The sequence below is a fragment of the Rattus norvegicus genome, chromosome 1 (assembly GCF_036323735.1).
Source record: "Rattus norvegicus strain BN/NHsdMcwi chromosome 1, GRCr8, whole genome shotgun sequence".
Taxonomy (NCBI): domain Eukaryota; kingdom Metazoa; phylum Chordata; class Mammalia; order Rodentia; family Muridae; genus Rattus; species Rattus norvegicus.
Window position 1 is genome coordinate 102,591,891 of NC_086019.1, and position 27,574 is coordinate 102,619,464.

General features: G+C 37.2%; 1 pseudogene; it reads left to right on the forward strand.

The window, feature by feature from the left end:
- Window positions 1-1,027: 1,027 nt before the first annotated feature.
- Vmn2r116l-ps12 (vomeronasal 2, receptor 116 like, pseudogene 12) overlaps window positions 1,028-27,574 on the forward strand; it is an 88,398-nt pseudogene continuing 61,851 nt past the window's right edge.

The window sequence follows — 27,574 nt, forward strand, 5'->3', positions numbered from 1 at the left end:
TTTCTTATGGTAGTGCTTTTTATTCTTGTTTCATTTGGGATTTTGTTCACTCTATTCTCCCATTTTTCTGTAGGTAAGTTGACTTATTGGGGAGCAGTGCATGCTTTCATAACATTATCACAGTAGATAGTACATTCATTATCCTAAACTGCTGGAGGTTAGAAAGAGAACTGTGCTGAAGATCGCTTCCCTCAGTATTTAGGTGAAAGGACAGATTGTAAGGCCTTTAATTGCCATACATTTTGCTTAAATAAGAAACACCTAATAATTTCAGAGCATGATGAACAGCAGGTTAACATCCTGGTCTAGATGCAGAAATGGAGCACAAAGACACTTTTACTCAAACATTAACCTTGGATTAAAGAAAAAATGTATGAGGAGAGAAGTTCAAATATCAGAATATAGACTTGATTTTTTTCATTGAAATTACGTAGATAATTTGAGAAATCCAGCAGGACTACTAACTTTTCCAAAGTGAGAAATAAACTGATTGTGTTTGGTGCAGACAACACATTTTCTTCAGATAAAAATATAACATAGAAGAAAATTCTGAGACAGGAGTCAATGAGTACAAAGAATAAAATACAAATATTGCCCTTGTGATAGCATGGCCCACTGACATGCCCTGTGCAAGACTAGCATGGACATTTTCAGGCCTTCTTCCAATTCATCTACCACTGCAACCTCTGTTGTAGCATGATTTCATCAGCCAAAATTGTCGTATTAAAAGTTTCAAATTAAGCCCCAACAGCCCAGTCAGGAAGTTGATCATTTATCTCCCAGTGACTTCTTAGCTGAAATCATGGTGCCTCTGGCAAAAATTGAAGATTCAAAACATAAATTTCAATTTGTTTTTAAATCAGGAAACAGGGCCTCAGATGCAGCACCTAAGGGAGCAGAGTTATACAACTCTCATTGGCAGTGCCAGAAGAGTCCTTACGAACTTGTGGGTGACTAATGCCACAGCTGTACTAATTAACAGTCAGAAGCACAAAATATTCACAAACACTTGAACTAAATATATACCTACTGAAAATCATTAGATATGTATCTATCAGTCTTATGGCTGGGCAGATATATATGTTAATAGGATGTTCTGGATTTTTACATTTGGGCTCCTGTATATTCCTGATTATGTGTGTGCCTTTTCTGACAATGACTGCTATCTAACAAGCAAGAATTATTTTTGCCACAAAGGAGATGTGACAATTGGTGCATTTTCCCTCTACATGTAGCATACACAGGCAACAAAGTTCCTCATAAATATATGCCATACAGTTATCGAGACACTCATATACAGTAAGTACAATTATTCATTCTAAAAGTTCTGAATTCTTATGATTTAGTGGATATATAGATAAAAAATTCCTTTAGTTTTTTCCACAATCATTTTCCATTCTCAGATCTCTTCAACTATATTTTCTTGTGTACTACTTTTCCTCTTTAAAAGGAAAAGTGATAAATTTGATGTTATTCATTTTGCTTTCCCTGTTGTTATTCAATATCCATGATTTTTTGTCTGTCATGTAACACCAGATAATTAGAGTATTTTCAGTATTAATGATTTCAGAATATGGGTAAGTTAATTTAAGTATGACTTTGAATTTCTAGGTTTTCTTGAAGTCCATATGTACTCTTGAGGGAAGAGATGATGTAAATGAGTGAAGAGACCCCTGAGAGCCTAGAATATTGCAAGAGTGACAAGTAATGACTATGGTAAACCCAGCTGATTTCAGAAGAGGACTGCCCCATTAAGATTTAGGAGCCTTTTCTGTTCTACACATGTCTTTTCTTCTTTATTCCTTCTTTTCTTTCTTTCTTTTTTCTTTCTATCTCTCTTTTAATTTCATTGTTTTAATATTGTTTTTGTTTTTCCTCCAAAAGTTTTTTTTATTCTAATGCAGATTTAACTGTTTATTTGATTACCATATATGTGTCTAGTGCTTTTCGTCCTTCATGTGTGTGTGCTCCCAAAATACTCTATCTGGGAGGATGGCCAAGTAGGGCATTTTTAGGCTTTACTGAAATTTGCAATATTAAGAAATAGTGTCAGAAAATCTGATTTCTTAGGAAAGTAGTGACAAGAATTATGTTTTTGCTCTTTATAGAGGAGATAAAGTATACTTATCCGAAGTATATACCAAAAATACCCATGCATCAGTGGAAAAAGACCATGGAGTAGGGCAATAGAGTTTGCCTTTGAATGTATGAGAAAATCATTAGAAAAAATCAGATTAAAAAGAAAGAAAGAAAACATACTTCTGAATGTGACTTGTGCTCTGTGTGATACCACTGTGTAATTGTTAAATATTTGCTGTGGTGTAAAATAAAAAAACATCAAGGATAGTAGAAGAAGAAATATGTTCAAATGGAAAAAATTATGAGCTATTTGGAGTCTTGACACATTTAGTTTGAAACTAACATAGCAAAGATGGCCATAGAGCCAAACTTCTATATCTGTATGCCATAATTAATATCTCAATAAGGGAATTCATGGTAGAAAATTGTTTAAGGATCAAACCTTAAATATGTGTCATATGCCTAGTGGCCTGGGGACACTGGATGCTGGGTGGAGCTCCTTCTATTTCATTATAATTAAGGTCTCTTCTTCCTCTCTTTTTCCACTCTTCCCTACTTTCAACAGTCCAGGCATGAATGTACATGTGTATGTAGTTCGTTTTACCTCATGCAGCAATAGACCGATAGGTAGATAGAGTGTACTGTCAGAGACAAGAGCCATAAGTAGTTGGATTTTTCCATGATGAAAGAATGAAAGTATTGCATCCTATAAAAATTATTCAACATCTTATATAGAAAAAAATCAAAGTAGTTCATTACAAAGAAACAGTATTTTCACTATAAAATATTTAACAGTTTTGTCTATACAATTCCCAAACATTACCTACATACACATATTTGTATTATATTTTCCCAACTAAAAGAACATAAAAAATTGGAGCTGCTCTAAGTTTCCTAGGACATTGCTCTGGTATCTAAAAGTCACGGGAGATTGTTTTATCCATTTTATCCTTACGTGTATTAGCAGTGAAAATAATTCTACCCCTAAATGTATCTTTATCTTGAGCACATTTCTCTACTCTTGCCTGGTGCCTTACACTTGAAGTCGTGACTTCATGAATTGCAACCTTGTGTTCTTTTCATCATATTTAGAATAGCCCTTGAGTAGCCTTTAAATTCGTTCATGGATATCTATCATGTATTTTGGCTGCATTGATTTATTTGAGAAGTACAATTGTGATATCTGCTTTAGTGTATTCACTGATATTTTGTCATCTACTGTTTGTTATTTAACTGGCACTCAGGTTGATAATTAACAAAGAAGCTGTAATATACAAAGGTAACTTTCAGCATAGCTGGAAACACAAACACAAACAGCCATTCAAGTATGTGCCAACCTCTCTGATGCAAGAGCTTTGCCATAGTTTGCTTAGGTGAGTGCTGATAGCAGTCATTGTCTGCACTGTAGGAATTACTCTAGCATTTATCACAAACTATCACTTACACAAATAAATATAAACTACAGAAATAGATGTAGAAAATATCTAGATCTTTGTAGGTTAATTTTCTTCTAAATTAACAGATTAAGAAATTATTGAATTTTGTGAAGTTTCAACTGTATCTACTGTAGTTGAATAAGTAAATAATTCATGAAGTATTCTCTAATTTTCAGTGTAAATGACCTGATGTGGTAAACATTTTCATATAATACAAGAAACTTCTCAGAATGCTGACCTTTTCTAAAGATTTATCTGCATATTCTGTTATGATCATTATTCTAATAAGAATCTTGTAAAGAAGCACTTAAGATTTTTTGAGTATTCATTATCTTACATGTTTATTAAACTATTATTACCAATTTCTTAACATTTCCATATTGTATGAAACATTTGTAGATTTTTTATCTCATTCCTTGGTGTGGTGATTACTTTTATGTCAACTTGACACAAACTGGTGTCATTGGAGTTGAGGGAGACTCAATTGAGTAAGTACCTCAATAAGATTGGGTATAGGCAGGCTTGTAGTGTATTTTATTAATCCTTCCTTGATGTGGGATGGCCCAGTCCATTGTGGGTAGGGTACCATCTCTGTAAACGTGGTCTTGAGTTCAATAGGAAAACAAACTGAGCAAGCCACAGTGAGCAAACCAAAAAAACCAGCATTGCTCCATGGCCAGTGGATCAGCTCCTGCGTTCAGGGTTCTTCCCTACTTGGTTTGCTTAGGTGAGTGCTTATAGCAGTCATTGTCAGCATTGTGAATATTTTTCTACCATTTACCTCAAACTATTACTTACAGAAATAAATATAGATAACAGAAACAGGTGAAGAAAATATCTAGACCTTTGTAGGTTAATGTTCTTTTAAATTAACAGATTAAGAAATTGTTAAATTGTATAATGTTTCAACTTTATCTCCTCTAATTGAATAAGTAAATAATTCATAAAGTAGTCTCTAATTTTCAGTGTAAGTTGTATGATGTAGTAAACATTTAGAAATAATACAAAAAAATTACTCAGAATTCTGAGTAATTTTCTACAGATTTGTCTACATGTTCTCTTATGATCATTATTCCAAGAAACATCTGGTAAATAACCACTTATTAAGATTATTTTCATGTACTCATTATCTTACACATTTATTAAAGTATTATTACCAAGTTCTTAACATTTTCACATTCTCTGAAACATTTGTAGATTTGTTCATCTTTTTTCTTGGTGTGCTGATTAGTTTTATATCAACTAGACACAGACTAGAGTCACGGGAGAGGAGGAAGACTCAATTGAGTAATTGTCTCAATAAAATCAGGCTGTAGGCAGACCTGTAGGGTATTTTCTTAATCCTTCCTTGATGTGAGAGGACCCAGTCCATTGTGGTTGGGGTACCACCTCTGCAAATGTGGCACTGGGTTCCAAAAAAAGACTGAGCCAGCCAAAGTGAGCAAAACAATAATCAGCATTGCTCCATGGTGCCAGTAGATCAATTCCTGTGTACAGAGATCTGCCTTACTTGCGTACCTGTCCTGACTCCCTCCAATAATGAAAAGCAATGAAGAACATACTATGTAGACCAGGTGGTCAGAGATCCGTGTGCCCCTGCCTCCTAAGTGCTGAGCCTGAAGGCATGCACCCATATTCCACATGGAACATTTTTGTTTCTCTTTCTCTCTTTTTCTTTGTTTGCTTCTTCATTCTTTCTTACCTTCTTTGAGAAATAAATTTCTTTTTTAGCCCTGGCTGCCCTAAAACCCTCTATGTATACCAGGCTGATCCTGAAATCAGAGATCTACCTGCTTTTGCCTCTTGGACTTTGTTACTAATGTTGTACCATCAAACTCAGGTTCCCTGTTTTTTCAAAGTAACTGCTTGGTTGCTCTTTCAATTTTGCTGTTTGTTTTCTAAACACACACACACACACACACACACACACGAGAGAGAGAGAGAGAGAGAGAGAGAGAGAGAGAGAGAGAGAGAGAGAGAATGACAGAGACAGAGAGCATGGATATAGATGGGTTATAATATGGGAAGGAAAAAGAAAAAGAAAAACAAATCCAGTCATTTTTTATAAAAAATGTTCATGAACATTACGTACTTTGAATATATTAATCAAAATGACTGTTTAACCAATCTATAAAATCCAGTTTTAAACACGGTGCATGAAAAAAAATTACAAAGTATGAAGTAAAATAGTGTTGAATTTTAAACAGTTTTATCATTAATTGTACATAAATTTGTCATGAATCATACATGTTTAGACATACTATGTTTTCTCAAAATGTGAATCTAAAAGTAATGAAATCATGGAGGCAAAGTCCCTATCTCCTTATCATTACTTTATGTGGAAAGTTTGGATTGACTATGCTGCTTCATCATGAATTATGTAGTGGTGATTTCTCTCCATATTGTGTTCATAAACCTTTGCTTAGATGTACAAAATTGTCAAAATAATACATGCCATATTTATGTATATATGCTTTTAAATCTATACTGTCTATTGATAAAAACTATAATTTTCTTGTTTCTCACAATTCTGACCCAATGACTCTCCATTAGATGAACCTTTTAAATATTTTTATATTTTTTATTAGATATATTTCTTTACTTACATTTCAAACATTATTCCCCTTCATGGTTTGCTGTCCACAAGCCCCCATTACCTCCCTTCCCCCTCCCCCACATGGATATTTCCCCTATACATTCCCCTTATGCCCCCGCATATTACCCTGCACTGGGGGTCCAACCTTGACAGGACCAAGGGCTTCCCCTTCTCCTAGTGCCCCAACATGGCTATTCTCTACATTCCTCTTTCTCCACATCCTCATCAGCATCTGCTGTCACCTGAGTTTCTTAATCTTAGCCATTTTAACGGGTGTGAGGTGGAATCACAGGGTTCTTTTGATTTGCATTTCCCTGATGACTAAGGATGTTGAACATTTCTTTAGGTGCTTTTTGGCCATTCAATAATCCTCTACAGAGAATGTTTTGTTCAGCTTTGTACCCCATTTCTTAATAGGGTTATTTGGCTCTCTGGAGTCTAACTTCTTGAGTTCTTTGTATATTTTGAATATTAGCCCTCTATCAGATGTAGGATCGGTAAAGATCTTTTGGCAATCTTTTGGTTGCCGTTTTGTACTAATGACAGTGTCGTTTGCTTTACAAAAGCTTTGCAATTTTATGAGGTTCCATTTGTCCATTCTTTATATTAGAGCATGAGCCATTGGTGTTTTCTTCAGGAAATTTTCCCCAGTGCCCATGTGTTCAAGACTCTTCCCACACTCTTTCTTCTATTAGTTTGAGTGTATCTCATTTGATGTGGATGTCATCGGACTTAAACTTTGTACAGGGCGATAAGAATGGATCAATTTGCATTCTGCTACATGCTGACCTCCAGTTGAACCAGCACCATTTGTTGAAAATGTTATCTTTCTTCCATTGAATGGTTTTAGGTCCTTTGTCAAAGATCAAGTGACTGTACGTGTGTGGATTGATTTCTGGGACTTCAAATCTGTTCCACTAATCTATCTGCCTGTCTCTGTACCAATACCATACAGTTTTTATGACTACTGCTCTGTACTACTGGTTGAAATCAGGGATGGTGATTCTCCCAGAAATTCTTTTATTGTTGAGTATAGTTTTCACTATCCTGGGTTTTTTGTTATTCCAAATGAAATTTCAAATTGCTCTATCTCTATAAAGAATTGAGTAGGAATTTTGATGGGGATTGCTTTGAATCTGTAGATTGCTTGTGGCAAAATGGCCATCTTTACTATATTAATCCTGCCAATCCATAAGCATAGAAGATCTTTCCATCTTCTGAGATCTTCCTCAATTTCTTTCTTCAGAGACTTGAAGTTCTTGTCATAAAGATCTTTCACTTACTTGGTTAAAGTCACACCAAAATATTTTATATTATTTGGTACTATTGTGAAGGGTGTCATTTCCTTAATTTCGTTTTCAGCCTATTTATCCTTTGAGTACAGGAAGGCAACTGATTTGTTTGAGTTAATCTTATACCCTGACACTTTGCTGAAGTTGTTTATCAGGTTAAGTAGTTCTGTGGTAGAACTTTTGGGGTCGCTTAAGTACACTATCATATCATCTGCAAATAGTCATATTTTGATTTCGTCCCTTCCAAATTGTATCCATTTGACCTCATTTTGCTGTCTGATTGCTCTAGCTAGGACTTCGAGTAATATAGTGAATAAGTAGGGAGAGAGTGGGTAGCCTTGTCTAATCCCTGATTTTAGTGGGATAGCTTCAAGTTTCTCTCCATTTAGTTTGATGTTAGCTACAGGTTTGCTGTATATGGCTTTCACTATGTTTAGATTTGGGCCTTGAATTTCTGATCTCTCCAGGACTTTTATCATGAAGGGATGTTGAATTTTGTCAAATTCTTCCTCAGCCTCCAATGAAATGACCACATGGTTCTTATCTTTGAGTTTTCTTATATAGTGGATTACATTGATGAATTTTCATATATTAAACCATCCCTGCATCCCTGGGATAAAGCCTACTTGATCATGATGGATGGTTGTTTTTTTGTGTTCTTGGATTCAGTTTGCAAGAATCTTATTGAGTATTTTTGCACAAATATTCATAAGGGAAACTGGTCTGAAGTTCTCTTTGTTTGTTTGGTCTTTGTGTGGTTTCAGTATAAGAGTAATTGTGGCTTCATAGAAGGAATTTGGAAGTGCTCTGTCTGTTTCAATTTTGTGGAATAGTTTGGACAGTATTAGTATGAGATCTTCTATGAAGGTCTGATAGAATTCTGCATTGAACCCATGTGGACCTGGGCTCTTTTTGGTTGGGAGACTTTTAATAACTGGTTCTATTTCTTTAGTAATTATGGGGTTGTTTAGATGGTTTATTTATTCCTGATTTAGCTTTGTTACCTGGTATCTGTCTAGAAAATTGTCCATTTCCTACAGATTTTCAAATTTTCTTGAATATAGGCTTTTGTAGTAGGATCTGTTGATTTTTTTTAATTTCTTCAGATTTTATTGTTATGTCTCCCTTTTCCTTTCTGATATTGTTAATTTCGATACACTCTCTGTGACCTCTGTTTCATCTGGCTAAGGATTTATCTATTTTATTGATTTTCTCAAAGAACCAGCTCCTGGTTTTGCTGATTCTTTGTATAGTTTTTTACATTTCTACTTGGTTGATTTCAACTATGAATTTGTTTATTTCCTGACTTCTACTCCTCTTAGGTTTTTTATTTCTTTTTCTTCTAGAGATTTTACATGTGCTGTCAGGCTGCTGACATATGCTCTCTCCTGGTTTTTTTTTTTTTTTTTTTTTTTTTTGCAGTCACTCAGAGCTATGAGTTTTCCTCTTAGTACCACTTGCATTGTGTCCCATAAGTTTGGGAATGTTGTATCTTCATTTTCATTACATTCTAAGATGTCTTTAATTTCTTTCTTTATTTCGTCCTTGGCCAAGTTGTCATTAAGTAGAACACTGTTCAACTTCCATGTATATGGGGGCTTTCTGCCATTATTCTTCTTATTGAACACCAGTCTTAGTGCATGGTGATCTGATATGATGCATGTGATTATTTCTATCTTCCTGTATCTGTTGAGGACTGTTTTGTGCCCAATTATATGGTCAGTTTTGGAGAGGGTTCCATGAGGTACTGAGAAGAAGGTATATCCTTTTGTTATAGGATGGAATATTCTATAAATATCTGTTAAATCTATTTGTAATTTCTGTTAGTTTCTCCATGTCTCTGTTTAATTTCTGTTTCCATTATCTGTCCAGTGATGAGAGTTGGGTGTTGAAATCTCCTCCTATCATCATGTGAGGTGCAATGTGTATTTGAACTTTAGTAAGGTTTCTTTTAGGAATGTAGGTGCCCTTGTATTTGGAGCATAGATATTTAGGATTGAGAGTTCATCTTTGTGATTTTTCCTTTGATGAATATAAAGTGTCCTTCCTTATCTTTTTTAGTGACTTTTGGTTGAAAGTCAATTTTATTTGATATTAGAGTGGCAACTTCAGCTTGTTTCTTCAGGCCATTTGCTTGGAAAGTTCTTTTCCAGCCATTTACTCTGAGGTAGTGTCTGTCTTTGTCTCTGAGGTGTGTTTCCTGTATGCAGCAAAATGCTGGGTCCTCTTTATGTATCCAGTCTGTTAGTCTATGTCTTTTTATTTGGGAATTTAGTCCATTGATGTTGAGAGATATTAAGGAATAGTGATTGTCACTTTCTGTTATTTTCGTTGTTAGAGGTGGAATTATGTTTGTTTGTCTCTCTTTTGTTTTCATTGCAAGGAAATTATATTGTTGCTTTCTGTACAGTGTAGTTTTCTCCTTGTGTTGGAGTTTTCCATCTATTATCCTTTGTAGGACTGGATTTGTGGAAATATATTGTGTAAATTTAGTTTTGTCATGGAATATCTTGGTTTCTCCATCTATGTTATTGAGAGTTTTGCTGGATACAGTAGATTGGGCTGGCATTTGTGTTCGCTTAGGGTCTGTATGACATCTGCCCAGGACCCTCTGACTTTCATAGTCTCTGGTGAGAAGTCTGGTGTAATTCTTATAGGTCTGCCTTTATATGTCACTTGACCTTTTTCCCTTACTCCTTTTAATATTCTTTCTTTGTTTTGTGCATTTGGTGTTTTGACTATTATGTGACAGGAGGATTTTCCTTCCTGGTCCAATCTATTTAGAGTTCTGTAGGCTTCTTGTATCTTTATGGCATCTCTTTCTTTAGGTTAGGGAAGTTTTCTTCTATAATTTTGTTGAATATATTTACTGGCCCTTTAAATTGGGAGTCTTCACCTTCTTCTATACCTATTATTCTTAGGTTTCATCTTCTCATTGTGTCCTGGATTTCCTGTATGTTTTGGGCCAGAAGCTTTTTGCATTTTACATTATCTTTGACAGTCATGTCAATGTTTTCCATGGTATCTTCTGCCCCTGAGATTTGCCCTTCTATGTCTTGTATTCTGTTGATGATGCTTGTATCTACAACTCCTTGTCACTCCCTTTGGTTTTCTTTTTCCAGGGTTGTCTCCCTTTGTGCTTTCTCTATAATTTCTATTTCCATTTTCAATTCATTCACCTGTTTGCTTGTGTTTTCCTATAATTTTCAGGGATTTTTGTGTTTCCTCTCGAAGGGCTTCCACTTGTTTACTTGGGTTTTCCTCCATTTCTCTAAGGGAGTTCTTTAAGTCTTTCTTAAAGTCTTCCATCATTCTAAAAAATGTGATTTTAAATCTAATTCTTGCTTTTCTGCTATGTTTGGATATCCAGTATTTCCTTTGGTGGGAGTACTGGGCTCTAATGATGCCAAGTAGTCTTGGTTTCTGTTGCTTAGGTTCTTGCGCTTGCCTCTACCCATTGGGTTGTCATGAGTTTTTACTTGTCTTACTGTTTCTGGGAGTGACTTTACCTTGCTGTAGGCCTCTGAGTCAGCACTCCTGTAGAACTGATTTCCTGTTTTCTTACAGCCTTTCCTGAGAACAGGTGCTCTGATTTCAAGTGTGGCAGTGCTCCTGAAGACTGTCTTCCAGCTCTAGGCGTGGGCCAGAATCAAAGAGTCCTGCCCCTGGTTGCTCATGTAAGTCCTTGGACCCCACGGGCACATTTGGCAATATCCGATTCCCTCTTGTGTCTGGACTGTGGACAGAGGGTATTCTCCTCTGACTTCTCAGGAATATTCGCACTTCTGAGGGTCCAGATCTCTCCCACACAGGATTTGGGCGCAGGGAGCTGTTTGGCCAGTTCCAATGGTCCTGGGCACAGACCAGAACAGCGGGTATGGCAGCTGACTGTTCTCATATCCCTGTGTCCAGAGGCACTGTGCAGTTTCCCCTTGGACCAGGGACGTGGGCCGAGGTGTGCAGTGGTCCAAGTCTGTCCTACAGCGTCAGGATGTCCAAACTCCTGTATAGTACGCTCTCTTCCCCATGGGATTTGGGTGCAGGGAACTGTGCGATGGTATCATTTAACTCGAACTTTTTAATTTTTTTCCTTGAAAAGCATTTAATTTTTTACTAACTTCATACAAAACATTTTGAGTGTAATCGCCCACCCCATCCTATACTTTCATATCTTCTCTTTTGACCCTTATCCTCTTACAAAATTAACTTCTTTCTTTTTTTCCAGTCAAGTACAGTTTGTGTTCTATAAGTTCTATCATCACTGAAACCTTCCTTTGAGTGTGGTTGACCTCCTAAGGGTCACAACAGTGAGGAAATAGACTATCTCTCACCTAGTAACTATCAAATCTCAATAGTATCTTAGCTCAGGGTGAAATTTCATGACTATCGCCTCCATGTTGGTATTGTGTCTTGTTTGAATACACATGGTCTTGTACATGCTTTCATAATTGTGCTGGGTTCAAATGTGCATCTCTTGTGGAAAGAAAATATTGCTTTCTTGAGATTATCCACAGCCTCTAGTCTATACAATCTTTCTACTTCTTTTTGGCCATGATTGCTCAGCCTTGTTTGTAGGGGTGTGATATCTAACCCATGTTTATACTCTATTATTTTCTGTATCACAGGCATTGGTTTGTGTACTATGTATCATTTACTGTAAAAACACCCTATGAGAATATCTAATGGAAGCACTAATTCACCGGTACAGCAATTAACTATTAGTGGTTGGTTTTGTGCTTTAATATAATAAAATTATTAAACTATTCCTGTGTGACTATGACTTTCCTTATCACAGAGTCTTGCAATTTTATAGTGCCATGGATGTTTTCTATACTGGGGAGTGAATATTATATTGAATCAGACAAAGGTTGGATCCACATGTAACATGTGTGCCCATCTTAGTACCAGATGGCATATCAGATAAACCAGTCATTACTGTATCCCTCATGGTACCCAGCTTAGTGAGAATGATGATTATTTCATTTTCTTTGGTAGCATGAATAGCATATTCCAGCACTCTGAAATCTAGCCAGGAGATATAAAGAATCCAGGTGAGTAACAGTGTCATTTCTCTATATTCCGTGATTCAGGTATGCAGAGTCCTCAGCAATGGAGTCTTTCCATCAAGTTCTGCAGGATCCAATCTTGTGTCTTCCTGAGAGATATTCTAGATGAAGAGTATGAAAATGTATGATATTTGACTCTCTAAATGTGACTCCGAATGGTTATTTTAATTGTATGAATGTTCATGGAGCTGTGGTTATGGTGTGGTTAATTTTGTTTCCCTGTACATTTGATTTAAGAATTCTTTTTTAAATTATTATTCTTTAATCCTTTTTATAGTCCAGTCTTCATCCATCTCCCAGTCTGTCCCCTGAACACTCACTATCCCATACCTCCTCTCCCTGGTTCCAAGAGTATGTCACCACTCCCCCACCTCCACCCCACCTGACCTCCACACTTTCTGGAGCCTCATGTCTCTAAAGGCTAGGTGCATCTTCTCTCACTGAGCCCAGACCAGGAAGTCTTCTGATGTATATGTGTCAGGAGTCTCATATCAACTAGTATATGCTGATTGGTGGGCCAGGTTCTGAGAGATCTCAGGGATACAGGTCAGTTGAAATTGCTGGTCTTTCCATAGGGCCACCATCCTCCTCAGCTTCCTTCATAATACATTTTACGTAAAGTATTTTCATACCTATACTTTTCACCCATATTTTTGTCTTTGTAGTCTCTCATGTTCTTTATGAAATCTGTAGCTGTCATAATTTCATCCTGATAAATAAAAGTTTTATCCTTACATATTGTTTTAAATAATTATATACACAAAGTCTTTTGTTTTATTTTGTGTCATGTTACTAGAAAAATCCACTTGGTTTAAATAAAATATACCTCGGGGCATGAAATTATAAAAAGGAGTACAGAGGAGGGAAGAACAGCAGCAACATTTTTCTTGTGACATCATGAATGTCAGATATGTGGCATATCTGCAGTTACATGAATGGAAAAAAAGAAGTTTTAGAAAAGGAGTGAAGCACAAAGTATCAAAGAAGCAAACATTCACTAAAGCATAAACAAAAAACGCAAAACAGAATTTTTTAAATGTGACTAAAATGCCAGAATTCTGTAGAAAATTTCTGCGTCTAAAGATGTCATGTTCCTTTTTGTCAAGTATTTTTTAGTGTAGAAATATTCTTCTTCCCTATATGTCTTTTGAAACTATAAAACATAATGCTACTTTTCTATAAAAATGCTGAAAATGTTCTTTAAGAAATATTTTATGTGCAACTGAAGAACAATTTGCTAAATATAATCTTAAGGAAACCGTTTTTGTCAATTGCAGACTTTTACACTAAAATGTAATGCTATTTCTTTGTGGGTGAATCTTTGGCATTACTAGAGGTCTAATGTTTTCTCTTATCACATTATTGTTAGACATAGTTGCCTAACAAGGTAAAATGCTCTAGGTGCAAGTTTGAGGACCTTACCTTGGACCTCCTAACAATCATGAGTATACTCTTGTATTCTAATGATCATATGGAGGGTAGAATAGGAGAGGTGACTCCCTACAAGTTTGCTGGCTAGAGTTCAAGTCTTATGTGCTGAAAACAATGAAGAAACTGGAAGTCAGTTAGCATAGTATTCTCTCTTCTCTCCAGCACTGGGAAAGGAGAGGCAGAAAGTCTTCATGATTTTGAGGTCAAATTTGTTTACAAAGTGTGTTCCATGCCAGCCAAGGCTACATGTTCAGAACCTGTCTCAGTCAATCAAATAAGTTAGTCAGTCAATCAATAATTAAGCAAATTAAGAGACTCCACGTGAAATCATGTGGATAACCTGAACTGACCCTGGATGTCCTTCTCTGCCTTGGACTCATAGTTCATGAAACTGATGAATCTATACCTACACAAAACCTCACATCTACATAAGTGTTATACAAAACTAATGAACACACACAAAGGTGAAATAAATTTGGGTGTGGTTTCACATTAATTAATCCCATTAACCAAGAGACAGAGTCAAGAATATCTTCATTACTTCAAGATCAGCCTGTTCTACATAGTATGTTCCAGACCACCCTATTAAAAAGTCTTAGAAATGACACCTGTGGTGATATATTATTTGAATTAATTTTTTGCTAATTTTAAGGTGGGTATTGTTACAGAAAAGTGGGAGATTGGATCAAGACATATTGTCCTTCAATAACTGAAGAAACTGAAAAGCCAAGTTCCAGACAAGAGTTCTGCTGTTTTTCAGAACCTAATTCCTTATTCATGGAGTTTTTTTTTTAATTTTTCCACACATTAAAGATAAATAAAGCAATATAATGATAACCTAGAATCTCATGCACCATAATGAATGAGTGTAGGATATTACTAATCTCATCTTCTTAAAATCTCCATTTTCATTCCAATCATTCATGAGAAGATACTAAAATAATGATTTCATAGAAACATTTACATTTACATTTACATTTACACCAAATAGAAAGGTTGTATGGTCTATGATTTCTTCCTGTGTAATTTTGTGAAATCTGTGCAGGTATAAATTTAAGAACTACAAGTTTGTTCTGGCCCTGATGTTTGCCATTGAAGAGATCAACAGAAACCCTGATCTTCTACCCAATACAACTCTTGGATATGATGTCTATAATATTCTGTATACTGAAAAGAATATTTTTATAGTGCCTTTCTTTGGCATACGGGGATAATCAGTCCCCTTCCTAACTGTGACTGTGGGCACAAGAGAAAGTCACCTGCTGTACTCACAGGACCACCATGGTCAGCCTCTGCCCACATTGGAACACTGCTACAACTCTACAAAATACCTCAGGTGAGGAATGGGATGTAAGAACTAGGAGAAAAATATCCTTTGTGGCATTATAGGTATCTGAAAATGTAAAATAGGGGTACTGGATTTAATGACCTATCAAAGAAAAGTATGAAGATATTTAATAGACCCATATTTCCATTTCTTAAAATAGAATGAACAGAGAAGTGGGAAAGACCAGCTAGGTTATTGGAACTGGAAGACTGTCAGCAATTTTTGTAGAGAAAAAAATGTAGTGAGTTTACAAATAAGCCCATCTTCATCTTGAATTCTGTTTCCATCTGTTGATTTTGATCTGAGATTGTATTTCATGGCAATGTATTTTATTATCTCTTCAGCTCACTTTTGGGCCTTTTGATTCTATCTTGAATGACCGAGGTCAATTTAATTCACTCTATCAGATGGCTCCCAAGGACACATCTCTGTCACTTGCGATAGTCCTTTTGATGCTTCATTTCAGCTGGTCCTGGGTTGGTCTGATGCTCCCAGATGACCACAGAGGTACTCAGTTTCTATCAGACTTGAGAGAAAATATGGAGAGCAATAACATCTGCATAGCTTTTTTGAAAATGATCCCTGGCACATGGAATGCATTTTCCAATGCATTATGGAAAAATATGGAGAAGATTGAGGAATCATCAGCAAATGTGATACTTATTTATGGGGACATCATTTCTGTAGAAGGGTTAATTCGGCATATTGCACAACTGTTAGTTACATGGAAAGTTTGGGTCTTGAACTTTTCATGGGATGTTGATAGCCATTCTGATTATTTTATGTTAGAGTCTTTTCATGGGAGTCTCATTTTTTCATACCGCCATGAAGATATGATTGAGTTTATGAATTTTATTCAAACAGTTAATCCTTACAAATACCCAGAAGATGATTATCTTCCTAAATTTTGGTTTTTGTTTTTCAAGTGCTCGTTTTCTAAGTTTGACTGTCAACTTTTGGAGAACTGCCAACCCAATGCTTCTTTGTAATTACTTCCCAGACACATTTTGACCCAACTATGAATGAAGAAGGCTACAATATATACAATGCTGTGTATGCTGTGGCCTATAGTCTCCATGAGTTAAATCTTCAACAAATACAGACACAATCATATGCTAATGAATAAGGAATGGTATTCTCACACTGGCAGGTGATACTTCTTCCTTTGTATTGTAATGTCAGCCATGTGGCATTTTTTTATTATTTCTCTTTTTTTAACTTTCTTTAAAATTGGATATTTTCTTAATACATTTCAAACACCTTTCCTGGTTTTCCCTCTGGAATCCCCCTATGCCATTTCGCCCTCCTTCTTTAAGGGTGCTGCCACACCTACCTACCCACTGCCTCTCCATACTGTCATTCCCCTACACTGATGCATCTAGACTACAGAGAACCAAGGGCCTCTCCTCTCATTGGTGCTTGACAAGGCCATCCTCTGATACATATGGGATTGAAGCCAGTGGTTGCACCATGTGTACTCGTTTGTTGGTGGTTTAGAACATGGGAGCTCTGAGTTTTCTAGTTGTTTGGTATTGTTGTTATTCTTATGTGGTTGAAAACCCCTTCAGCTACTTCAGTCCTTTCTCTAACTCCTACATTGGGAACCCCATTCTCAGTCCAATGGTTGGAGTCAAGCATCTGTCTCAAATTGGACATCCTAAGTTCTAGACTATGTTAACAATAAACAAGAAAGAGAATATTTTTCTATGTCTGGAGATAAATATTAAAACCTGAATAAGGGTTCTTAATTAATGAAGTGTCAGTAACAAGAAACAAACCTTATGTTAATATGGAAGTTATGTACCACATTGCCTCGCAGGATTCTTCACAATATCTTCAAAGTGAAAAGTTGAGCTTTGCCATATATATTTCTCAGTGAAGATATCGTGGCAGTATATCTATTTTTTTAATTTCCCAAAATATTATATTAGCATCATTTTTTATCTTTATTCACTTGAGTATTTCTATTTACATTTTGATTATTGTTCCCCTTCCCAGTTTCCATAACAACATCCCACTAACCACCCCTGTCCCCTTCTGTATGGGCTTCCCCTCCCAATCCTCCCCCCATTACCACCTTCCCCCAAACAATCATGTTCACTGGGGGTTCAGTCTTGGCAGGACCAAGGGCTTCCTCTTCCACTGGTGCTCTTACTAGGCTATTCATTGTTACCTAAAAGGTTGGAGCCGAGGGTCAACCCATGTATAGTCTTTGGGTAGTGGCTAAGTCCCTGGAAGCTCTGGTTGCTTGGCACTGTTGTTCATATGGGAAATCGAGCCCCTTCAAGCTCTTCCAGTCCTTTCTCTGATTCCTTCAACGGGGGTCCTGTTCTCAGTTCAGTGGTTTGCTGCTGACATTCACCTATGTATTTTCTGTATTCTGGGTGTGTCTCACAGGAGAGATCTACATCCGGTTGCTGTCGGCCTGCACTTCTTTGCTTCATCCATCTTATCTAGTTTGGTGGCTGTATATGATGGGCCACATGTGGGGCAGGCTCTGAATGGGTGTTCCTTCTGCCTCTGTCCTAAACTTTGCCTCCCTATTCCTTCCCAAGGGTATTCTTGTTCCCCTTTTAAAGAAGGAGTGAAGCATTCGCATTTTGGTCAGCCTTCTTGAGGTTCATGTGTTCTGTGCAACTAGGGTAATTCAAGCATTTGGGATAATATCCACTGATCAATGAGTGCATACCAAGTGTGTTTTTTTGAAATTGGGTTACCTCACTCAGGATGATATTTTCCAGTTCCCTACATTTGCATATGAATTTCATAAAGGCATTGTTTTTGATAGATGAGTAATATTCCATTGTGTAGATGTACCACATTTTCTGTATCCAATCCTCTGTTGAAGGGCATCTGGGTTCTTTCCAGCTTCTGGCTATTATAAATAAGGCTGCTATGAACATAGTGGATCACGTGTCTTTTTTATATGTTGGGGCATCTTTTGGGTATGTGCCCAAGACAGGTATAGCTGGGTCCTCAGGTAGTGCAATGTCCAATTTTCTGAGGAACCTCCAGACTGATTTCCAAAATGGTTGTACCAGTATGCAATCCCACCAAAAGTGGAGGAGTGTTCCTCTTTCTCCACATCCTCGCCAGCATCTGCTGTCCCCTGAGTTTTTGATCTTAGCCATTCTCACTGGTGTCAGATGAAATCTCAGGGTTCTTTTGATTTGCATTTCCCTTATGACTAAAGATGTTGAACATTTCTTTAGATGTTTTTCAGCCATTAGGCATTCCTCAGCTGTGAATTCTTTGTTTAGCTCTGAACCCCATTTTTAATAGGGTTATTTGTCTCCCTGGGGTCTAACTTCTTGAGTTCTTTGTATATTTTGAATATAAGGCCTCTATCTGTTGTAGGATTGGTAAAGATCTTTTCTCACTCTGTTGGTTGCCCTTTTGTACTAACAAAAGTGTCATTTGCCTTACAGAAGCTTTGCAGTTTTATGAGATCCCATTTGTTGACTCTTGATGTTAGAGCATAAGCCATTGGTGTTCTATTCAAGAAATTTTCTCCAGTGACCATTTGTTTGAGATGCTTCCCTACTTTTTCTTCTCTTAGTTTCAGTGTATCTGGTTTGATGTGGATGTCCTTGATCCACTTAAACTTAAGCTTGGTACAGGGTGATAAGCATGGATCGATCTGCATTCTTCTACAGGCTGACCTCCAGTTGAATCAGCACCATTTGCTGAAAATGCTATCTTTTATCCATTGGATGGTTTTGGATCCTTTGTCAAAAATCAAGTGACCATAGGTGTGGGTTCATTTCTGGGTCTTCAATTCTATTCCACTGGGCTATCTTTCTGTCTCTGTACCAATACCATGCAGTTTTTATCACCATTGCTCTGTAATACTGCTTTAGTTCAGGGATAGTGATTCCCCCTGAAGTCCTTTTATTGTTGAGAATAGTTTTAGCTATCCTGTGTTTTTTGTTATTCCAGATGAATTTTCAATTTCGTCTGTCTAACTCTTTGAAGAATTGGATGGGTATTTTGATGGGGATTGCATTGAATCTGTAGATCAGTTTTGGTAAATTGGCCTTTCTACTATATTAATCCTGCCAGTCCATGAGCATGGGAGATCTTTCCATCTTCTGAGGTCTTCTTCAATTTCTTTCTTCAGAGTCTTGAAGTTCTTATTGTACAGATCTTTTACTTGCTTGGTTAAAGTCACACCGAGGTACTTTATATTATTTGGGTCTATTATGAAGGATGTCGTTTCCCTAATTTCTTTCTCGGCTTGTTTCTCTTTTGTGTAGAGGAAGGCTACTGATTTATTTGAGTTAATTTCATACCCAGCCACTTTGCTGAAGTTGTTTATCAGCTTTAGTAGTTCTCTGGTGGAACTTTTGGGATCACTTAAATATACTATCATATCATCTGCAAATAGTGATATCTTGACTTCTTGATTTCCAATCTGTATCCCTTTGATCTCCTTTTGTTGTCTGATTGCTCTGGCTAGGACTTCAAGAGCTATATTGAATAAGTAGTGAAAGAGTGGGCAACCTTGTCTAGTCCCTGATTTTAGTGGGATTGTTTCAAGTTTCTCTCCATTTTGTTTAATGTTAGCTACTGGTTTGATGTATATGGCTTTTACTATGTTTATGTATGAGCCTTGAATTCCTATTCTTTCCAGGACTTTTATCATGAAGGGGTGTTGAATTTTGTCAAATGCTTTCTCAGCATCTAATGAAATGATCATGTGGTTTTTACTTTTCAGTTTGTTTATATAGTGTATTACGTTAATAGTTTTTCATATATGAAACCATCCCTGCATGCTTGGGATGAAGCCTACTTGATCAGGGTGAGTGACTGTTTTGATGTGCTCATGGATTCGGTTTGCCAGAATTTTATTGAGTATTTTAGCTTCAATATTCATAAGGGAAATTGGTCTGAAGTTCTCTTTCTTTGTTGGGTCTTTGTGTGGTTTTGGTATAAGAGTAATTGTGGCTTCATAGAAGGAATTTGGTAGCACTCCATCTGTTTCAATTTTGTGGAATAGTTTGGATAGTATTGGTACGAGGTCTTCTATGAAGGTCTGATAGAATTCTGCACTAAACCTGTCTGGACCTGGGCTCTTTTTGGTTGAGAGACCTTTAATGACTACTTCTACTTCGTTAGGAGTTATGGGGTTGTTTACATGGTTTATCTGTTCCTGATTTATCTGTAACTTCAGTACCTGGTATCTGTCTAGGAAATTGTCCATTTCCTGAAGATTTTTAAGTTTTGTTGAGTATAGGCTTTTTTAGTAGGATCTGGTGATTTTTTGAATTTCCTCTGATTCTGTAATTATGTCTCCCTTTTCATTTCTGGTTTTATTAATTTATACACACTCTCTGTGTCCTCTTGTTGTCTGGCTAAGGGTTTATATATCGTGTTGATTTTCTCAAAGACCCAACTTTTGGGTCTGTTGATTCTTTGTATACTCCTTTTTGTTTCTACTTGGTTGATTTCAGCTCTGAGTTTGACTACTTCCTGCCTCCTACTCCTCTAGGGTGTGTTTGGTTCTTTTTGTTCTAGACATTTTAGGTGTGCTGTCAAGTTGTTGATATATGCTCTCTCCTGTTCCTTTCTGCAGGCACTCTGACCTATGAGTTTTTGTCTTAGCACAATTTTCATTGTGTCCCATATGTTTGGGTATGTAGTACCTTCATTTTCATTAAATTCTAGAAGTCTTTAATTTCTTTGTTTATTTCTCCCTTAACCAGGTTATCATTGAGTAAAGCACCTTTCAACTTCCATGTATATGTGGGCTTTCTTTCCTTACTGTTATTGAAGACCAGCATTCGCCGGGGTGGTCTGATAGGACGCATGGGATTATTTCTATCTTTATGTATCTGTTGAGGCCTGTTTTATGACTGATTATATGGTCAGTTTTGGAGAAAATATGATTAGGTGGTGAGAAGAAGGCATATCCTTTTGTTTTAGGATAGAATGTTCTATAAATATCTGTTAAGTCCATTTGTTTCATGATTTCTCTTTGTCTGTCTATGTCTCTGTTTAATTTCTGTTTCCATGATCTGTCCATTTATGAGAGGGGGGAGATCTCCTGCTTTTTTTTTAGTAAAATAAAATGCTTTAAGTTTTAGTAAGGTTTCTTTTATGTATGTAGGTCCCCTTGTATTTGGAGCATAGATATTTTGGATTGATAGTTCATTCTGGTGGATTTTTCCTTTGATGAATATGAAGTGTCCTTCCTTATCTTTTTTGAAGATTTTCAGTTGAAAATCGATTTCATTTGATATTAGAATGGCTACTCCAGATTGCTTCTTCAGACCATTTGCTTGGAAAGTTGTTTTCCAGCCTTTCATTCTGAGGTAGTGTCTGTCTTTGTCTCTGAGGTATGTTTCCTGTAGGCAGCAGAATGCAGGGTCCTCACTGCGTATCCAGTTTGTTAATCTATGTCTTTTTATTGGGGAGTTGAGACCATTGATTTTGAGAGATACTAAGGAATAGTGATTATTGCTTCCTGTTATATTCATATTTGGATGTGAGATTATGTTTGTGTGCTTTTCTTCTCCTTGTTTTGTTGCCAAGTTTCTAGGGTGTAGTTTGCCTCCTTATGTTGGACTTTGCCATTTATTATCCTTTGTAGTGCTGGATTTGTAGAAAGATATTGTGTAAATTTTGTTTTGTCACGGTGTGTCTTGGTTTTTCCATCTATGTTAATTGAGAGTTTTGCTGGATACAGTAACCTGGGCTGGCATTTTTGTTTCCTTAGGGTCTGTATGACATCTGTCCAGGATCTTCTGGCTTTCATAGTCTCTGGCAAGAAGTCTGGTGTGATTCTGATAGGTCTGCCTTTATATGTTACTTGACCTTTTTCCCTACTGCTTTTAATATTCTTTCTTTATTTTGTGCATTTGCTGTTTTGATTATTATGTGACGGGAGGATTTTCTTTTCTGGTCCAATCTATTTGGAGTTCTGTAGGCTTCTTTTATGTTTATGGCCATCTCTTTCTTTAGGTTCGGGAAGTTTTCTTCTATGATTTTGTTGAAGATATTTACTGGTTCTTTGAGCTGGAGTCTTCACTCTCTTCTATACCTATTATCCTTAGGTTTGATCTTCTCATTGAGTCCTGGATTTCCTGTATGTTTTGGACTAGTAGCTTTTTCTGTTTTACATGATCTTTGACTGTTGTGTTGATGATTTCTATGGAATCTTCTGCTCCCCAGATTCTCTCTTCTCTCTCTTGTATTCTGTTGGTGATGCTTGTAACTATGACTCCTTGTCTCTTCCTTTGGTTTTCTATATCCAGGGTTGTTTCCCTGTGTCCTTTCTTTATTGCTTCTATTTCCATTTTTAATTTCTTCACCTGTTTGACTGTGTTTTCCTGGAATTCTTTCAGGGATTTTTGTGATTCTTCTCTATAGGCTTCTACTTGTTTATTTATGTTTGCCTGCATTTCTCTGAGGGAGTTCTTCATGTCTTTCTTGAAGTCCTCCAGCATCATGATCTAATGTGATTTTTAATCTGGATCTTGCTTTTCTGGTGTGTTTGGATTTTCAGTGTTTGCTTTGGTAGGAAAATTGGGCTCTGATGATGCCATGTAATCTTGGTTTCTGTTGCTTGGCTTCCTGCACTTGCCTCTCACCATCATGTTGTCTCTGGTGTTACCTTGTTCTGCTATTTCTGACAGTGGCTAGACCATCCTACAGCCCTGTATGTCAGGAGTGATGTAGACCTGTTTTCCTGTTTTTTTTTTTTATTAACTTGAGTATTTCTTATATACATTTCCAGTGTTATTCCCTTTCCCGGTTTCCGGGCAAACATCCCCCTCCCCCCTCCCCTTCCTTCTGGGTGTTCCCCTCCCAACCCTCCCCCCATTGCCACCCTCCCCCCAACAGTCTAGTTCACTGGGGGTTCAGTCTTAGCAGGACCCAGGGCTTCCCCTTCCACTGGTGCTCTTACTAGGATATTCATTGCTACCTATGAGGTCAGAGTCCAGGGTCAGTCCATGTATAGTCTTTAGGTAGTGGCTTAGTCCCTGGAAGCTCTGGTTGCTTGGCATTGTTGTACATATGGGGTCTCGAGCCCCTTCAAGCTCTTCCAGTTCTTTCTCTGATTCCTTCAACGGGGGTCCTATTCTCAGTTCAGTGGTTTGCTGCTGGCATTCGCCTCTGTATTTGCTGTATTCTGGCTGTGTCTCTCAGGAGCGATCTACATCCGGCTCCTGTAGGTCTGCACTTCTTTACTTCATCCATCTTGTCTAATTGGGTGGCTGTATATGTATGGGCCACATGTGGGGCAGGCTCTGAATGGGTGTTCCTTCAGTCTCTGTTTTAATCTTTGCCTCTCTCTTCCCTGCCAAGGGTATTCTTGTTCCCCTTTTAGAGAAGGAGTGAAGCATTCAAATTTTGAACATGGGTCTTGAGTTTCATTTGTTCTAGGCATCTAGGGTAATTCAAGCATTTGGGCTAATAGCCACTTATCAATGAGTGCATACCATGTATGTCTTTCTGTGATTGGGTTAGCTCACTCAGGATGATATTTTCCAGTTCCAACCATTTGCCTACGAATTTCATAAACTTGTTGTTTTTGATAGCGGAGTAATATTCCATTGTGTAGATGTACCACATTTTCTGTATCCATTCCTCTGTTGAAGGGCATCTGGGTTCTTTCCAGCTTCTGGCTATTATAAATAAGGCTGCAGTGAAGATAGTGGAGTATGTGTCTTTTTTATATGTTGGGGCATCTTTTGGGTATGTGCCCAAGAGAGGTATAGCTGGATCCTCAGGCAGTTCAATGTCCAATTTTCTCAGGATCCTCCAGACTGATTTCCAGAATGGTTGTACCAGTATGCAATCCCACCAACAATGGAGGAGTGTTCCTCTTTCTCCACATCCTCACCAGCATCTTCTGTCCCCTGAGTTTTTGATCTTAGCCATTCTCACTGGTGTGAGGTGAAATCTCAGGGTTGTTTTGATTTGCATTTCCCTTATGACTAAAGATGTTGAACATTTCTTTAGGTGTTTCTCACCCATTCGGCATTCCTCATCTATGAATTCTTTGTTTAGCTCTGAACCCCATTTTTTAATAGGGTTATTTGTTTCCCTGCAGTCTAACTTCTTGAGTTCTTTGTATATTTTGGATATAAGGCCTCTATCTGTTGTAGGATTGGTAAAGATCTTTTCCCAATCTGTTAGTTGCCGTTTTGTCCTAACCACAGTGTCCTTTGCCTTACAGAGCTTTGCAGTTTTATGAGATCCCATTTGTCGATTCTTGATCTTAGAGCATAAGCCATTGATGTTTTGTTCAGGAAATTTTTTCCAGTGCCCATGTGTTCCAGATGCTTCCCTAGTATTTCTTCTATTAGTTTGAGTGTGTCTGGTTTGATGTGAAGGTCCTTGATCCACTTGGACTTAAGCTTTGTACAGGGTGATAAGCATGGATCGATCTGCATTCTCTACATGTTGCCCTCCAGTTGAACCAGCACCATTTGCTGAAAATGCTACCTTTTTTCCATTTGATGGTTTTGGATCCTTTGTCAAAAATCAAGTGACCATAGGTGTGTGGGCTCATTTCTGGGTCTTCAATTCTATTCCATTGGTCTATCTGTCTGTCTCTGTACCAATACCATGCAGTTTTTATCACTATTGCTCTGTAATACTGCTTGAGTTCAGGGATAGTGATTCCCCCTGAAGTCCTTTTATTGTTGAGCATAGCTTTAGCTATCCTGGGTTTTTTGTTATTCCAGATGAATTTGCAAATTGTTCTGTCTAACTCTTTGAAGAATTGGATTGGTATTTTGATGGGGATTGCATTGAATCTGTAGATTGCTTTTGGTAAAATGGCCATTTTTACTATATTAATCCTGCCAATCCATGAGCATGGGAGATCTTTCCATCTTCTTCATTTCTTTCCTCAGAGGCTTGAAGTTCTTATCATACAGATCTTTTACTTGCTTGGTTAAAGTCACACCAAGGTATTTTATATTATTTGGGACTATCATGAAGGGTGTTTTTTTCCCTAATTTCTTTCTCGGCTTGTTTCTCTTTTGCGTAGAGAAAGGCTACTGATTTATTGGAGTTAATTGTATACCCAGCCACTTTGCTGAAGGTGTTTATCAGCTTTAGTAGTTCTCTGGTGGAACTTTTGGGATCACTTAAATATACTATCATATGATCTGCAAATAGTGATATTTTGACTTCCTCTTTTCCGATCTGTATCCCCTTGACCTCCTTTTGTTGTCTGATTGCTCTGGCTAGAACTTCAAGAACTATATTGAATAAGTAGGGAGAGAGTGGGCAGCCTTGTCTAGTCCCTGATTTTAGTGGGATTGCTTCAAGTTTCTCTCCATTTAGTTTAATGTTAGCAACTGGTTTGCTGTATATGGCTTTTACTATGTTCAGGTATGGGCCTTGAATTCCTATTCTTTCCAGGACTTTTATCATGAAGGGGTGTTGAATTTTGTCAAATGCTTTCTCAGCATCTAATGAAATGATCATGTGGTTTTGTTCTTTCCGTTTGTTTATATAATGGACCACATTGATGGTTTTCCGTATATTAAACCATCCCTGCATGCCTGGGATGAAGCCTACTTGGTCATGGTGGATGATTGCTTTGATGTGCTCTTGGATTCGGTTTGCCAGAATTTTGTTGAGTATTTTTGCGTCGATGTTCATAAGGGAAATTGGTCTGAAGTTCTCTTTCTTTGTTGTGTCTTTGTGTGGTTTAGGTATAAGAGTAATTGTGGCTTCGTAGAAGGTATTCGGTAGTGATCCATCTGTTTCAATTTTGTGGAATAGTTTGGATAATATTGGTATGAGGTCTTCTATGAAGGTTTGGTAGAATTCTGCACTAAACCCGTCTGGACCTGGGCTCTTTTTGGTTTGGAGACCTTTAGTGACTGCTTCTATTTCCTTAGGAGTTATGGCGTTGTTTAACTGGTTTATCTGTTCCTGATTTAACTTCGGTACCTGGTATCTGTCTAGGAAATTGTCCATTTCCTGAAGATTTTCAAGTTTTGTTGAATATAGGTTTTTATAGTAAGATCTGATGATTTTTTTTAATTTCCTCTGAATCTGTTGTTATGTCTCCCTTTTCATTTCTGATTTTGTTAATTTGGACGCACTCTCTGTGTCCTCTCGTTAGTCTGGCTAAGGGTTTATCTATCTTGTTGATTTTCTCAAAGAACCAACTTTTGGTTCTGTTGATTCTTTCTATGGTCCTTTTTGTTTCTACTTGGTTGATTTCAGCTCTGAGTTTCATTATTTCCTGCCTTCTACTCCTCCTGGGTGTATTTGCTTCTTTTTGTTCTAGAGCTTTTAGGTGTGCTGTCAAGCTGCTAATATATGCTCTTTCCTGTTTCTTTCTGCAGGCACTCAGCCCTATGAGTTTTCCTCTTAGCACAGCTTTCATTGTGTCCCATAAGTTTGGGTATGTTGTACCTTCATTTTCATTAAATTCTAAAAAGTTTTTAATTTCTTTCTTTATTTCTTCCTTGACCAGGTTATCATTGAGTAGAGCATTGTTCAATTTCCAAGTATATGTGGGCATTCTTCCTTGATTGTTATTGAAGACCAGTTTTAGGCCGTGGTGGTCTGATAGCACGCATGGGATTATTTCTATTTTCTGTACCTGTTGAGGCCCGTTTTTTGACCAATTATATGGTCAATTTTGGGGAAAGTACCATGAGGAGCTGAGAAGAAGGTATATCCTTTTGCTTTAGGATAGAATGTTCTATAAATATCTGTTAAGTCCATTTGGCTCATGACTTCTCTTAGTCTGTCTACATCTCTGTTCAATTTCTGTTTCCATGATCTGTCCATTGATGAGAGTGGGGTGTTGAAATCTCCCACTATTATTGTGTGAGGTGCAATGTGTGTTTTGAGCTTTAGTAAGGTTTCTTTTATGTATGTAGGTGCCCTTGTATTTGGGGCATAGATATTTAGGATTGAGAGTTCATCTTGGTGGATTTTTCCTTTGATGAATATGAAGTGTCCTTTCTTATCTTTTTTGATGACTTTTAATTGAAAATTTATTTTATTTGATATTAGAATGGCTACTCCAGCTTGCTTCTTCTGACCATTTGCTTGGAAAATTGTTTTCCAGCCTTTCACTCTGAGGTAATGTCTGTTTTGTCTCTGAGGTGTGTTTCCTGTAGGCAGCAGAATGCAGGGTCCTCGTTGCATATCCAGTTTGTTAATCTATGTCTTTTTATTGGGGAGTTGAGGCCATTGATGTTGAGAGATATTAAGGAATAGTGATTATTGCTTCCTGTTATATTCATATTTGGATGTGAGGTTATGTTTGTGTGCTTTCATTCTCTTTGTTTTGTTGCCAAGACGATTAGTTTCTTGCTTCTTCTAGGGTATAGCTTGCCTCCTTATGTTGGGCTTTACCATTT